Genomic DNA, 17,296 nt, shown 5'->3' on the forward strand with positions numbered 1-17,296 from the left:
TAGTATTTCTTTTTTTTTGTTTCTTATATATTCTTTAGATTTCTCATTTTATTTGTTGTTCCTGTCAAGTTTGAAATGACTGACCAATCACTAAGAGGGGAAAAAAAAGCAAGATTTTCTTTCTAATAAAGTCTCCATGGCACATCTCACAAAAGTTTGCTTGTTTTCACTGTTGTTATTACTATTATTAATACCATTACTAGCACTGAAATTTTTATAAACATGACTAAAACCACATTCTCTTTCCCAAGAGGCTTACTATTAATTAACAAAAATATAAGCACAGTTAAACTCAGACCAAAGTCCAAAGGAGAGAGGGCAAGGAGATGGGTGTATTGTTAACAGAGGGGCATGGTCTTGCAGAAGGGATATGTGGTGTGCCTTGCATACCTTCCTGGAGCGGCACTCTTCCTTCTGACCTGAAATCAGTGCTTCACTGAAGTGTGCTTATGGTTCATATATCTTCCTAAAGCTGGTTTGGCAGATGTGCATTTCTCAGGTGCGTAGCTGAAAGAGTGGAAGAAACATTCTGTTTAGCCTGGAGTTCTGCTTATCACCACAGATGTGAGGTACAGAAACTGTTTATCAGTTTCTTGGGTGACTGGTTGTTTTCTTAGGTGTGTGCCTATACTCAGTGTGCTGTAAAGCCACACCTCTCCATTCTCACCACTCTCATTCACCATGTAATTATATGTGCATTGTCATACTCTTGAGAAACCAAGTGGATAACTTACTAATATCATGACAACTTTTTGTTGTTGTTGTTTGATGCATCAATTTTACATATAACAATGACTAAGACATTTGCATTTTTAATCTTTGCTTCTTCTGACAACATCCCTTATTCACCATAGTCACAAAGTCATGAACTGTCAATAACGATTTATGTTTCAGAACAAATTGCTAATGTGGAACACAATATTTGAAAAAATTATCTTTGCTTTTAATGTCTGTCTTTTTTCTTGTTGGCTTCACTTTCTTCTTTTTTGACTTTGAACTTCTAAATTGCTTTTAAATTATTTGGGTTTCTTTGTATACAACAATGGAAATCTGTGGGTCAGTGATGCTTTTTTTAATTGCCTAAGAAAGGCAGTTCTCTCTCAAGGTCTGAGTTCAGTACATCCCTAGCTGAGGGACGTATGCGTGGGGGTGGGGAGGAAATGACCTCATGTGAATTCAGTCAAATTGTAGACAATTTAATGCATGCATGTATTAGGTATACAAAATGATTGGGATTAGCAACTCAAAATAACTTGTGTGTCTTCCATAGCTGTGAGGGAGCTGTCATCAGAGAGGACCCTAGAAGCATTCCCTGGGGCTGTGGAGGTTTCAGGGGTGAAGATCCCCCATTGCGTGCACTAGGGAAGGACCAACCACAACGACAAGATCTTCCCTCCTGAGAGAGCCTCCTGAGGCACTACGGGGCTCAGCACTGGTGTCTACAAGTACATGCTGCCACAGCAGGTGCATGGCAGGGCAGGCACTAATTAAAAGAAGGTCAATTTTAGATTTTTCTGGCTCAAGTCTGAACCATTTTAACCAAAATTTCCTGCAAACGAAATTAGAATAATATATATCTGCTGGTTTAAAAGGGTTTTCTAGAGGTAGTTTTTCCATATAAACCTCCAGAAAGGGGAAAATAACAAAAAAAGAAAAAAGCAAACACGGAGAATACATTCTTGTAGATTTGCTGGGATACCTATAATGAATATTGTTGTGGTTTAAAGTAAGCATGACTTAAAAAATGTAGTTTGTCTTTTAAATAACATCCACAGGATGAGTGGTCATCAATTTTTGTAGTTCCACTGACTGCAAATCTTTGTAGACCCTTCATTAGAGCCGTAGTGCTCTAATGTTATAATTCTTCATACAATATTAAAGGCAATTCTGTGCTGACAGGAATGGCTCTTTCCTATCTCTATCTTCTATGAGCTTGTAGTTCAGAATTACATAAGAAGATGCGTTTCTTTCCTCATAATAGAATGTAATTTACAAATTCGTGTCTACATCTTTCCACTGGAATGCTATATACATTGAAATCTTCCAAGAGAAAAAAATAAAAGAGAGAAAAAGCAATTTTTTTTCATGTTGAAGGAAAATCACAGGTTTTATTATGTGAATAAAAACCTTTTTAAAAGTGCAAAAGTGCAATGTTCTCAGAAGAGGCAATAAATGAAATATTAGAAAATAAAGTTAAAATACAGCAGATAGATTTTATCTGATGAACAAATTATTAGACAACTGGAATGAATAAAGTCGTGAAATTGCAAAACTTCAGGAGAACATGTGGGAAAATAGTTACCATTCATAGTTCAAAGCATTAGGTGACCCAAAGGGCACCCACGGGCAGCTGCTGCCCATTTTCAAGGAAAGGGTCACCAGGTTATCTGTTGCAGCAGGCTCTGCTGACTTTGCCTGTGCCTGTGGACCAGAGCACAGCTCTGGGGCTTCAGGCTGGGTGAGCACAGTGGAGGGATTCCCCAAGGTGCTATGAAAGGGGACAGTTCTCCCCTCACTTCCAGCTGTTGCCTACTGTGAATCTCTAAGAGGGAAGAAAGCTTTGTGGATCTAGGGTGATTGAGGATGACTTCCAAATCAACAGAAACCTGCAGCGGCATTCCCCATCACTTTGATGACTCAGAATCTGAGCCCAGGAGGTAAGAGTGCTTTCAGTTCCCATCTGATGCTTGTTAGCGAAGGATGTGAGGAGAGAAAAACATCCCATCTTGTGTGCAGCCTACTATCACTGAGAGCATTTGAAGATGTGGCTGCTGTGGCTGGCGGTGTCTGGGAAAACCGATGATAGATAACAAAGACCTATGAGTTTTTAAGAGGCATAGTAAAAGATGTATAAATTAAACTGTAGAGCAATAGGAACAGAAACTTTGCAGAGAGACAAAGCCTTTCTTCCATACTATGGTGACCAAAATTAGAAAATTATTAGACTTGAAATTCAAGTATGAAGAAATAAAAAAGTATGATTTTGAAATGTGAGAAATACCCAGATATAACACAGAAATTTATGGCAAACCTAAATCTCTGCATTGTGTATGCAGTTAATGGAAATTAATAGACAAATGTGCGTTTAAGAAGTATTTAAAAAGGGAAGCTTCAATAAATGCCAGAGTGGCTATTTGCTTGCATGGAATCACAGTTGCACACGTAATCCCAGCAATTGCTTCCTTCTAATTAGACTTGTAATAGGTGCCCAACCCAGTCTAGATGTTCTTCAGCAACTTGTCTCAGGTGTCGCTGGGCCATATTGCAACAGAAGCTGACACAGGAACAATGGAGCAACACACAGTAAGCTTGGCTGTGATTAAGTGACCAATAGAGGGGCCTGCCACATTTTCAGTTCATGCTCGGTTTGGAACTCAGGCTGAGATTAACCGTACCTGCCTAACTAAGCACCCACCCAAAGAAGGCACCAAAGAAAGAAGCATAAAGTTACAATCACAGTCACATCAACTTTCTAAATAGTCAGAAAGAGCCATGCCTGGAGGCTCATCTTTGAGTTGTCTTTAGCAGGTGATACTCTACTGAGTAAAATATATATATTTGTGATGGTTAAATTGGGCAAGTGAAATAAATCTGGATTTTGGAGGATTGGAAAGAAAAGCTGATCCACGGAGCAGGCCTGGTAGACTACGGGAAACAGACTGCATCATATCAAAAGCAGGCAGACAAACCAAACATACTAAATGGTACTTGGTCTGTGATTCAGGTCAGGCCCTGTGGGGATTTATTTCTTGGATTTAGGGCTGTGAGAAATCTCCATCATTTATTTTTCAACAGAGTGTTCGCAAGGCCTAACATGTGTGACTATTTCCGGTCTTCTGGTACAGTATTCAAATGGAGCTGAGGCGATTCAGGAGAATAAATTAAAAACATGATTCACATAATTTGGCACTCTGTCTTCATGGATCTATATTCAAGGCTCCTATAGAGGCCCCTTTTGCTCTCCTTGATTAGCTATATTAGGGAAACCCATTTCACCTACAGTAGCAGATTTCCTGTCATGAGACCTTTTCCAAAGTTCAGCTAACTCAAAAACATCCTTTCCTGTGAATTCAGTATGCTCTGGGTCAGCCACTTCTCAGAGAGGAAAGGCAGAACCCAGAATGACTAGGGAGATAAAACCAGCCAGTCCTTTTTCCCAGCAACTCACCATATTTATCCTTAATGACACATAATGACACTGTCATTTGCCAAGAAGGTTGAATCTTTATTAAAAGAGCTATTTAGTAGTCATTCTTAGAAGGTATGCACTTTATTTTGTTGTGTAAGTCCCTATCATTCAGTAGGGTGCCAGTGAATGACCTGGAGAAGATGACTAATGAACGATTACCTGCTGTTTCTCATAACACAGTGCATCCAGTGAAATAACCACTCTTCATGTTTAAAACAACAGAAGGAAGAGCTTTTCACATTGTGCATAACTAAATCTGTCAAACTCATTGCCAGAGGATGTTTTCGTGGTAAAAAAGTGTTAAAAAAAATAATGGAAGAAAGATGGATCAAATATGATTAGTCATAGCAATATGTATGCAATTTCCAGCTCATGAAGTTCCTAACCACCAATGACCCTTTTTTGGGAGTTCCTTTCTAGACTTGACTGTTATACTAAGTAACTGCTGTTGGCCACTCTCAAAGGCAGGCTCTTAGTTAGACTAGAGGAAACTTTGGTCTGATGTCTGTGGCAAGTAACGTGATATAGTCTTATGTCATTATCTTCACTTAACTTTTTTATTAAGACATCTTCCCACAAGTTCTGTATAGAAGCATAGAACTTGCAAAGAGCTTTGACCAGATAAAATGCTTTATAGGCCTACTCTGAGACATAAGAACAGTTCAGATGTCTACATTACTAATGCTCATATAAAAACAGAAAATAATGATGACACTGCATTAAGATTATGATGTGCAATACATTACTTAAATAAAATGTAAAATATATTACATTATAGAAAACACTAAAATATATACATTAGGGTCAAGCCTGGGCCTTGGGTTTTTCCCCAAGAAATTAAGTAAAAAATAGCTGATATCTTAAAATAATTTCTGGTGGGGGACATGGAAATTTATGATAATTTCACAAAAGCTAGTTGTTGAAATGGAGAGAATAGTGGTCACCACCTAGAAATTCAGTATTTGTCATTGGTCGCAGATTACTGAAATACCACTGTTATTCCTCTTCATAAGCAAAAGAAATAAACTTAGTTTTAGCTCAGTCATTTCCACATCTAATTACTAATTTTAAATTAAGCATTGTGTTAGACAGATGCTTTTGACTTTACTAGTTACTGTTGCCAATGGTGATATTTTAATGATGATTGCTGAACGATATGAATTCCACTTTCTCACTGCTTCAACATTTAGATGCAAACTAAACCATGAAGATCTACTTAGAAAAAAATTAATGAGTGTAGTAATTTTGTGCCAAAAGAATTTGAAGGGGCAGGGCAGACCCTCAAGTCATTCTCACTAGAATGATGACTAAGACAGCAAAAAAATCCAAGCAAACAGCTACTTCTTCAGGGACCCAGTTCATACTTGAATAAGGCTAGATTTAGAAGGCCTCTGTGACTTTATTCATACAACTCGCACAACAATCACTGGCTGAGCAGTCAGATTAGACAAGAAATTGCATGCTTTGCTTGTTGCTCACATACCTCCTCTGTACAGTCAGTTCAAAAGAAGAGATCATCTTCCCAGTAGTATCGTAACAGCCTAGTTTGTTAGTGGTATGGAAGGGTAAATGTTTACTGAACCTCAGCAAAGATAATAGATGAAGACCACTGACCACTCCCTGCAGCAATGTGTACAAATCTAGTCATTGCTATCCAAAGCCTGTAGTGAGATTTCTGTAATCGCCTCCAACAGTGGCACACTATACTCCATTAATTAGAGTACAGGCTCTAAGGGCTAGGAGCAAACGCACTGGATTCCTTTCTCTCATCCATCCTTCCTTTCTCTTTCCCAGGCAGAGGATTAGCTCTCCTCTCACCATGTATGAAGGCACTATGAGGAACCTCCACCTAATGAAACTTCGTGCTTTCTCTCCTCCAGCTCCACTGTGATGGGAGCTGGAAGGACAGAGTCTCTGTCTCCATGCATATCTGGCTGGCCTCTGGAAATAGATGGCCAGAGTGGCCAGAGGCTGGGAGGAGGAGGTATTCTCAAATGATGCTAAAAATAGAGGCAAGACAAGGGAATCATTGCTCCAGATAGCCTAACCAGGAGTTTCATTGCTAACCAAAATCATAAACAGGTCAGTATGTATGCGCAAAGTGCTAAGTTTAACAAGCAATCTGTTCTAAGATACGTCTGATGCCAGGCAATGGCTATTAGAAGGGAACAAGCTAGTCAAAATGCCATGCTTTTTAAAACCCACAGGTGGAAAACCTTGAGATGTCTCCTCCAAGCTGTTATCCAGCATTAACTCTCCTGTGAGGCAAAGCATGACAGTGCCATTGTGGGTGTCTGGCTTTTAGTGCCACCTCGACCACAGAGCTCTCCTCAGATTCATTGTTTTCATCAGTTCCTGCCTTCAGCACCCTGTTGTCTGCCCATCCTCAGCAGCAGCTTTTTGGGGGAAGGATCCGAATGCAAAAGTTCTACACAGCGTGTGAGATAGCATAGTTATCAAAAAAAAAAGGAATTCTACTTGAGCCAAGATGGACATGTGACTTTCAATCACATTCTCTCTGGCAAGAGTAGAAGCAAGTTAAGGGTAAAACTAGAATGGGAACACTACGCTCCACTAGTTTATCTGCCTTTGGATACTGAAAGCAGTAAGACCAGATAGCAACATAACATAGCTCAGTGTTAAGAGAGTATGGATGTTTTAGTACAATATCTGTACTTAGATTAAGATAGTAATGTTGCTTGTGTGAGTTTAAACATACATTCCAGGCCCATTGGAGGCTGATCATGGGCTTGAGAATATATAAATATATATATGTATATATGCATAAAACCCAAACTATCCTCACACTGTTTAGCTTTCCAAGCTTATTCACAGACCTTAGCTTTGCTGTTTACTTCACCAGTTCTTAAAAGGTATTGTCCTTGCATGCTCTCCACCTGTGAAAGCAGAACTTCAGCAAGGTGTGTGAGGTACCATTGCCATCCAGAAAATAACTTAGTTTGAGGTAAGACAGGAATTTTTAGCTGCAACCAATATCAGAAGGCCAAATGCACATACCTTGGAGTCTTACTAGCATCAACATTATAGAGATGTGAAATATAAGCGTTTTTCTTTTTTGTTAAATTTTGCAATTTATTGTCTCAACTGAATACCCCACATTTTTGGAACCCAGAGAGTCTGTGATCTTATTCCTATAGCCTAGAAAAAGTTCTTACCAGGTGCAAAAGCTTAGCAAACTGAGGGAGGCACACTGAAAGACAGTGGAGAAGGGCTCCAGAAATAGTTACTATATAACTTTGTTCTTTTGTTCTTTTTCCTAAGGCATGCTTCTGCTCTCACATAAACTTTACACTGGTTTATCTAAAGTCAAACCTGTTGAAAGTGATGCTTAACTTTGTAGCATATAAAGCAGAATCTCCTGTAAGTCATGTAAATATAGGGGTTCATGCTTTAGATTGCCAGGCCAAGATTTGTTTTTCTTTTTTTTTAGTGGTTGCTGAAGTTAGCCTCTTAACATTATCTTAATCTTTTGAAGTGGTGCTCTTAACCAACTAGGTTTTCTAATTAGCACGCCTGATTTGTAACAGCACTGGTCTGGTGATGCTTGACATGCTTGAAAGTCATGCCACTTACCTAGAGGCTTGGATGTGACTTTACAGGCCAAGAATTTGGCATAGGATCTTGGAAATATTGGTCAAAGTTGAGGCTTCACCTCTCACAGAATCAGTCTCTGGTAGCTCCATATTGCTGCTGGAGCTTCTAGAGAGTTTTCGCTTTTTTTCTCTCTGAAGCGTAGGATTATAGTTGTTCTTTGCCCCAGGATGGAGGTTTTCTTCTTTATCTGTAAGCTGGATAACTCATGAGACTCATTGATCAAAGCATACAGTAAGAACAGATTTTCTAAATGTGTGTTGATGTTTCACTCCTAGGCACTGAAAGACCTAACCTAAAATGTAAAATGAAGGACATATTTCAAAAATTATGACTGAATTTTGTTTATCCATACTGGCTTAACCAGCCCTACTATTCCCAAAACCTAGTTTTAACTTCCCTCACACATACATATCCCTCCTTTTTTGGCTTCTATGGATATAATATAAGTCTTTGGCATTATTTAAATTCCAGCAGTGGATCTAATTATCACTAATTATCTTTCACATAACACTGGTGATTCAAGAGACTGAAATAAATAACTGGAGAAATAATAATGTAAAAACATTTTCAATTTAATAGAAATAGTAGATTTTTTTTTGGTCTAATGAGCTATAATGGCTGCAAGATGTCTGTCACCAAATGTGTATAGAAACTTCATTTTAGAGATAAGACCAATGCCTTTTTAAACTATTGGAAAACATTACACAGCTTCTGAGGCCTGAGGAAGAAACAAAGGGATGATATTTCTGAGATGCCATTTCTTCCCTACACTGCTTCTTACTTACTTGTTACGTACATGCTATCTCCACGGGACATAATAGTGCTTGAATAATTAGACATGGTTTACAGCACCCATATAGCTGAGTAATTAATTTATTCTGAAACTATGGTATTATACTGACCTATAGAAATAATTTTAAGTGCATCCACAATTCAGAGAAAAAAGAGGAAAGCGGGATTAGAAATGATGGTCTCTTATGGAGTTCCAATTGGTTTAAAATATTGACTTTAGATTGAAAACTCCTTTCTAAAACTATAATTTCATTTTATGTACTGTAAGATCCTCAGAATGGAGATCTTGTTAACGTGAGATTTTTAGCAGTGAACACAACAGGGCCTTGACGCTGAGTGCAGTAGTCTCTGTGTGCTATTGTAAGGTACAGGTTCAATCACATGATCTATATGACTTCAGTTTGATTTTGATGCTCAGTGTAATACCAGATGTAGCATTGGAATTTAATAAAAGGCACATTCCATAACGTTTTATGGATGTTTCAAGTAACATTACAGTCCCTTCAATTCTGAAAAAACTTAATTATGTATCTAGCTGCCTAAACTTATGCCACAGGTACTTCAAAGACTTCCTGACAACCTTTGATAAAGAAATGTTTTCTAAGATAATTTCAGAAGCATCTGTTTTTCCTATGTTACTTCATGTATTTCAAAAATAATCTCCTTTTTACTTTTTTGGATATTTTAAGGTGGGAGACTAATTGTACTCCAATGCTTCAGAAGTCAAACACGAGTGTCTCCTTTACTTCTCAGGAATGAATCCATTCATCTGTATTGTAAGCTTGTTTTTTTGCTTCCAATTTTATATTAAGATAGAAACTTGGGCTGGATTATCTACATAAACTTTGAACTGCTGACAAGCTGTTGGCATGGCACAGGAAAATACATCAACTTCGCTCAGGCCCAAAGTGAGTCAGACAAATTATTAGCTGAGATAGATTTATAAATTGACCAGTCTTCAGATAAAAAGACAGAAGTTAATTATACATTGCACATAATGTTTATAACCATCGTGAAAATTAAAATGCGAGAATATAAACCACTTATTTTTCACTCACGTAACTTTTGCCTACTGTCTGAATTGAACAGGTTTTCTATCTCCTTTTTTATCAGAACTTTTTATCAGTATGTTTTATTTATTTAGTAAAATAAATTAAAAAAAAAGAACAGAAACGGCAGCTTTGTTCTTCCCATGCAGCAGCTTCAATAGTAACAATATGTGGTGAAACAGCACACAGGTCGTCCCACTGACCAGTCTAACCTTCTCTTACTAAGATCCCTTCCTTGCTCCACTCACCAATTGATAATGCCTGTCTTCTGTGCTCAGTTCTCCTGTTTCCAGGCAGCGTGCTTTCATACCTAAACATCTCCTAAGTAGCATCTCCAAAATCAGTGTCACACTGTGAAGGCAGTAAAGGTTCATAGGACTTTGCTGATTCTCTCTGGAAATACAAGATATCCATCTTTCATTAATTTGAAACATAAGTCATTAACCTGATTATTTTCTGGGATACTTAAATAAAAACTGTGTTGAAGTTGCTGAGCATCTCCCTGCTTTTGTTTAATTCTAAGGTAAAAGTTAGGCTAAGCTTTGGTCCAGGATGGATGCATTTAGAAATATTCCCCATGCTGGGAGGCCATTACTGGTCCTATTACCGGTTCCAACACTCCTGAGCCCTGCTCAGAAGTATGATACCAGGCCTCTCAGTCACTCTCTCTGGTGAAAGCAAGATAAGTAGTAAGACACAGTCCATTCCCTACAAACAAACACTCTTGAACCAGAAACAAAAGCAAAATCTAGCATGCACAATCCCAGAAACTTTTTCTATGCAGCTGCAGCTGCTGCCATGGAGACCGAGGTTCCCGTAAGGCTAAGGCTAAATACTGTTGGTTCTTACAGGAGGGAGTGGGAGATGCTGCACTGGGGGCTTTCTGAATACCTGTGAGGGAAAGCATCAATTGGCAGCAAAACCCAAAAAAGGAAATGAGGGTAGCTGTCACCCTCATGTTTAAAGGGATGACCTGTGAGACTGGCCATTGCGTATTAACTTTGCCACCCTAGCAAAGTTCTCTGATCTTTCCTGCTCCTGCCTTGCTTCTGTTAGCTTTCTATAGCTTATTTGATATTTATTACTCCATTTTTGGTTCCTTCTTTTTAGACACCAAAGATCTTCTAAGTAAACTCAGTGAGAGAAAATAGTCCATTTCTCCTCTTCTCCTCCAAGAGGTACAGTGGCAAAAAGTGAGGAAGCTTGTGATGGTTCAGTAGTGAGTTTAAATGCATATCTGCAGACAGTATATGTAAGCTCTCCATAAGTCTTCCAAGCATACCCATATCGACCAGACATTTTCTCTCAGGGCTCTTAGGGCTGGATTAATTCTGTCTCAGGAGATAATAGAAGATAACTTCTATATTTGAGAGAAATGGGAATAGAGGCTATTTGCTTCTAAGACTTTCTCGTCCATCCACCATGTTACTTGAATAAGTCTGGAAAACTATATTGGCCAGCAGCTGATATGCTTTCTGATATCACTTCCCATCTGCTGCCACCATGGCGATTTTCCAGTGAATTTTCTATCTTTCTATCAGAAATACATGCTCTGTGGCTTCAAACCTGGAGAAAAGACTGCCTGACACAGAAAACAGAAGAGAGTGGCATGCTTGCACATGGATCTCAGAGTGTCTAGGGTGTGCAGATGGGCCCAAGAGCTGAGACGTGCTCCTATGTTCATTACAGTAGACAGACAGCAAGAGCATTACCACCAACTTCAGTAGTGGGACTCATCATCTGGAGTCATGCGGGGAACTCATGCTGGCTATATAACTTGCCTCGAAGTCCAGACCCACTGAACACCCTAAGGTCAGTGAATTTGGCTTCATCAAAAGATAAAATTTGGTAGTTGCATATTATAGATAAAGGGAAAATTGTACCCCAGATAGGGAAAATAAGAAGGCCCTCAGGAGATGTTAACCAGTTGCAAAAGTAGCAGGTCACTGTTTGCCGGGACACCTATGAATCTGAACACTTCTCTGTGGCTGCTCATTTCGAAGATTTGACAGAGAAGGCAAGGATCATCCCAGAGTGAGTAATCCTGGGACTGTGTTGCTTTAACCATTCTCATTTCTGCACACTTCATTATTCTTCTTCATCTCCCACTCCCTGTGTCATGTTTATTTTTTTCTATTTTTGGTGCAAGGCTGTCTTTTTTATTATCTTCTTAGATTTTCTCAGTACATCTTCAGAAATTCAGCAATCACATTATGATTATTATTATCAAAGGTTATTAAGAATAACAGTAAGCAGAAATGAATAGGCTGCAAACATCTTCTATTCTGAGGAAATTTAAAAATTGCCTCAGACACAATCCTGCCTAATTCAGATTTTAGCATCCAATTTCATATCCAAGCAGTTGGGTTGATAATTTAATGCATGGCATTATTAATTAGACTGGTATGAACAGAGTTCCTAATCCTAGCAATTTTTTTTGTTAGGGAGAACTTTTTTTGGATTGAAATGGATGTTTAGCAGCCTGAAATAATCCTGACAGGATAAATCTGTACTCTAGAAAAAATTTATCAGCAACCACAGTGATCCTGCTGATATACAAATGAGATTCCCAAAACATCAAAACATAAAACATATGCAATAAACCACAGACCTGTATATCATAAGCATTGCAAAGTATGTCTGTGTGCCCTACCTGGCAAGCAATTCCCAAGGGCTCCAGCTCCAAAAATGTAAAATAAGGCATATCAGAGGCAAGTACCCTGGCATATGCCATTTGTCACATACCTTAAAATGCAGCAGGTGAGAGAAAGTCCTGCCTCTGGTTTGCTGAGTTATTTCAGACAAGTTGTTTCATCTTCCTGTGCCTCAGGTTCCTCATGTTAAAACAGGAATAATGGTCTGACTTCCTTGCACACTGCTTTGATAGAGCTAATGGCATTTGCCTCAAGTTGGGTACACATGTGCTACTAGGAAAACTCTTTGACTTTCCATTGAGGTCTGCATATAGCAGTGATAAAATAATTAAAATCTGTGTTCCTGGATGCCTCCCAGAAAACAGTTTAGGAAAGTCTGTGGCTGGCTTGCTCTTTCAGGAAGTATTGATTTTGGAAAGACAGATTGACTGGGAACTGCTGGAGAAACATGCTTCCTTTAATCAAGAAGGTAAGGCTACAGCAAAAAAGTTTGATTATTTAAGTGTTTTTACTTCCCACACAGGACACTTTCATGCAAGGCTAAGTCTGAGAAACTGCTTCAAACTGCAATATTAGGGTGTGTTTTCATGGTTATCTCATGCAGTTCCAAGTTCATGCTACAGCTGAAAGGGTCTGTACCTACCATTTAGGAAATCTGAAAACTATATGCAGCCTCTTGCGCAAGTGAGTATATACATGCTTTATACAGTCATGGGATAATATAAAATTGTATAAATAGTTATACTTCTATATAAACTTCTAGACCAAAAAAAGAAATCAGACTGAAAGGGAAGCAAAATAAAAAAGTAAAAAAAAAAAAAAGAAAGAAACAAAAACCCCAAGAGTTAAATTGGAAAATAGTGATAAAAAAGAAAGACTTTACAAGATGTGATCAGTATTATGAAACTGAGGAATTAAATGGGATAAATTAAAGGTGACAATTACAGTTAAAGAAATCCAAACTTTTACATTAAAAATTCAGTTAAGACATCTACATCAGTCTGATCTGTAACAGTCTAATATGATCATCATGAATTTATGACCAAGCCAGTTCAGGGTTTGTCATCCTGGACTTTACGATACTTCCTTTTAAAGATGCGTTTTTCTACTTTTATATGTTTTCCCCTTATAATAGAACTCTTGAGTTAAGGTTGTAAGCTTTTGGCCTAAAAGGCTGTAAGCTTTTGGCTGTGTGTGAAAACACCTACCACATGCATCTGATTGAGACTCATAAGTGTCCGGTGATAAACAGAAATGAATATTTTGTGATTTTTGTGAAAATTTTTGTATTAATTAAATGCTCTACAAAAACAAAACATTGGAAATTCACTAGCTAGGCTACCATATTCAGTCTGAAACCCCATTTGTCTGAGACCATTACCACTTGGTGATCACCTCTCCGTGAACAAAGCTTCTCTGTGCTCGCCAGCCTCCAAATCAGGGTAAATGCTGGCACTGGAGTTGTGCCAGCAGCAATTTCTCATGTGCAATTCAGTTCTCCTCACCGTCAGTGAATACTTCCTGCTTCATCTGTATACTGTGATGGAAACAAGCAAAAACATATATATATATAAAAATATATATATAGCCTTTTCTTTTATAGTCATATCACGCTGTAGAATAATATTGATTCTTTAACCCATCTGTAGGGAGGTGTTATAGATAGGCTTATGGATAGGCTTATGGATAACCATAAGAGGAGCCTAAAATCATATTGATTCCATCTCCCTGCATTTTACAAATGACAGCTATTATTTGATCAGTTTTGTCCAATGAAGAGCGCTAGTTTAGAGATGCAATTAATCTTCACATAGTACTGCCAGAATTTTTATCAACAGAAAATTTTCATCACATTTTGCCATCCGTATGAGACACAAACAGTTGTACTTAGCCACCTAAAAATTAAGAAAGTTGTTGGAAATTTGGAAAGACGTTGGGGATGTGCTAAACAAGCAAGGAGAGCGGCTGATCACCTGAAGACTCTGAGTCGCCGCTGGCCTGGGGCAGGCACCCTCTCGGTATGGCCTTGCAAGCAACCGAGGCAGGCGGCCTTGAGCCATAACGGGGACTGTGTCAAGAGGGGGTGCAGGACCAAACTTCTTCCCGTGACAGGAGACAGTATGTACATGAGAATAGGCCACATCAAATCATATGCACATCAAATATAGGTGAAGCAGGTTTGAATTCTGTTGCAGGCTTGGTGCTAATGATGCAATTTTGGTGATTTAAGAGCTTAAGGATGATTTTCAAAAATGGCTCAGGAACAGTCTTTTAAAAGTACTGAGACCAATAAAATGGCCAAAGGATCCTTGTTGGGGATTTTCTAAAGCACTCAGACAGATTAGTTACCTCCCTCAAATCGAAATGAATAGGAATTGGACTTTTAACTGGCTTTGCAATATCAGTAAGTGACTGAATGAATTTTTAGATGCCAAAATAGGTTTCAAAATCTTTCCATGAAGAGAAAAGTGAATTTTTAATTTACTGTGTCATATGCCAATTATACTTCCAAGGATACAGCTCCGGTTACACAATTATCCAAGGCCCTTTCCTCTGCCATCCTGTAAGATGCTAAAAGGGTTAAGATAAAAAACATAAAAACCTTCATGTAAAATGGAAAGAAGAAATGAAAAACTCCAAGAGCACAAAACAACAGCTAAGTAGATGCCACTAATTCTGCCAAATTCACCATAGTGTTCCCAAAGGTCAGTGGTTTAAGATTTCTTCTTCAAACTAGATCAAGCTACTGCAATCTTTTTGGTCACTTTTGCTTAGACTAAAATATTTTTTAAAATATTGATGTGCAAATAATATTTTGCAAAGTTTGAAAATTTGTTTTGAAAGCCCATTTCAAATGGTATGTGCCAAGTTTTCATGCTGAACTACCGTTCTTGTTTATCCTTAATGATAATGATTTATCCTTCTTCATAATGTGATATGTCACAGAGAGACATGGTATAATAGCTGGGGTTTTTGTTTACATTTTTCTTTCCACTATTATTATTGTTTGAAACATTTTTTTCATCTTTTGTATATCAAATTAATCTCTATTCTGCTGTAATAAAAAAGAATTGACACAAAAAACTGAAATACTTTGGTCTGTGAAAGAATACGTACATATATAGCTTTCACAAACAGTGATTTCTGGATAATGTAAATAAAATTGTTTTTATCAATTTTCTTTCAAGGATACTCCAGAAATTGTCTACTGACCCGACATTCCAGAGGTCTGTTGAAAAGAGTTTGATTTTGAAGTCTTTTTTGCCATTATATGTATTTCCCCTGCACAGAAAGTACAGACCTAACTCTGAAATGCCCATGTATTGGTCCACTTCAACCGCTGACTATTGCATTAGCAGTGTGGATGATTTTATGTTTTACTGCAAGAATGATAATATCAACATGGTATGAAATATTTTAAAAAGTACAAAAAATGTTTTAAAATCCACAAAATGAAATAGAACGCCACACCGAACAGCTGAAAAATGTTTTAAACCAGGATCTTTTGGAACATTTGCTTCAGTGACAAGTCTGAAAATACCTATCTTTATTTTGACCTAGCCCAAAAAGCAAATTTCACATTGTCCAGAGTTTCCTGGAGGAGGGAAAATCCAGATGCGATGCATTTAGCAGCGCCTGTCACAGCCTCCCTCGCTGGCTCCCCGCCGGGCATGCTGTGCTCGGCCGCAGCAGCCGGGCGACGGCTGGGAGGAGCACGACTGCCTGCAGCTGCCCCAGCCTGCTGCAAGGCAGCGAAGTGCCGATGCAAAGCAGTGGCGCGGTGGGGAGGCGCGCTGCGAAGCTGCTTACCCAGCAGGAGCGCGGGGCCCCGTCCTGCGAGGTGCTGAGTAATCCCGGCGGTGCTGAGCACTCTTTTTTCCTGCGTTTGCGGCCAGCCTTGGGAGATGCCCAGCGTCATGGTGGGCTCAGGCGCCTGCAGGGCAGCGCTCGCAGGTGCTGTGGGTGCCCTGCGAGAGCGCAGCAGCTGGGTGGCACTTTCGGAGGGTGGAAAGCACGCTCTCCTCCCGAGCTCAGCGGTGCAGCAGATGCTCTCTCCATCTTGCCCCTTGCGGGGGCAGCTCATGCGTCCCCAGGACGCAGGGAGGGTGCAATGCCTTTGCTGCAGGACCAAGGCGCCCACTGCTGAGCACGGCGGCAGGTGCACTTTGACTCCTCCGTCCCTCCTGTGTTTGTGCTTATGCCATCCAAAATTAGGCCAGAAGTGAGCCGTGCGGCACTTCATCCCTTCACGCCGCTAGCTGTAGTTTTGAGCAGCTCAGCAGGGTTCCTATGGCACAGGGTATGCTGCACACAGCTCCCTCTGCACCGGGTCAGAGAGAGCACAGCAGACAGGAAGGAGAAGGTACTAGCAGGCTTCGCATTTGATGAAAGCAAAACGTCGCCTCCCTCTGCTTCTGATATTCTTGTGGCCTAATGGATAAAATATTCATTTTCTCCCAAGTTAATATGTTACCTTTTCAATGATCTGCTCTGAGTACAATACTTCTGTGAACAGTATACAGAGACCTGACTGAAAGTAAACAAATGGACATACATTTTCATTCAAACTAATAATTTCTTAAAGCCCATATTCTTTACAGTAGTATTCGCTAAGGTACTCGGTGTAAGGAGAAAACTGATAATTGAATTCAAAGCAATGACAAGTTACTATTTTAATGATTCCTTGTGTTGTGAGTAATTTATAATTCGCCTGGTATCTTCCCAGCAAAGGTTGCCTTCTGTTTTTGAAATGTACTCTTTCGTATCCAACAAAGGGTTTCAGTGCAATAAGAATTAAGGTGTGTCTCTTAGCTTTTACCTGCCAGCAATAATGATGTTGTCAAGCGCTTCAGATGAGACCAGCCCAGGTTTTTTGGGTGGGGAAAGACACTCTGTTATACAGCATCTTCAGTGCTTCTCTCAGAGGGAGACAGAGACACCTTGAAAGGCTGAGTATAAGGACATCTACTAAGTGCCTTTTAAAATAGACATCAGAG

The 17,296-nt window shown here is 39.2% G+C and overlaps 1 long non-coding RNA gene across 2 annotated transcripts; it reads right to left on the bottom strand.

The window, feature by feature from the left end:
• Positions 1 to 382: 382 nt before the first annotated feature.
• On the bottom strand, positions 383 to 16,554 carry LOC135327592 (uncharacterized). Of its 2 annotated transcripts, none has more exons than XR_010387923.1 (4): positions 16,110 to 16,554; positions 9,894 to 13,836; positions 7,784 to 7,998; positions 383 to 507 (listed from the first exon to the last, which is right to left on the bottom strand). It is a non-coding gene; the product is annotated as an uncharacterized LOC135327592 (long non-coding RNA). The 2 variants fall into 2 exon arrangements; XR_010387922.1 differs by having other exon boundaries at positions 7,784 to 8,096.
• Between the last annotated feature and the right edge of the window lie 742 nt (positions 16,555 to 17,296).

The sequence above is a fragment of the Dromaius novaehollandiae genome, chromosome 2 (assembly GCF_036370855.1).
Source record: "Dromaius novaehollandiae isolate bDroNov1 chromosome 2, bDroNov1.hap1, whole genome shotgun sequence".
Taxonomy (NCBI): domain Eukaryota; kingdom Metazoa; phylum Chordata; class Aves; order Casuariiformes; family Dromaiidae; genus Dromaius; species Dromaius novaehollandiae.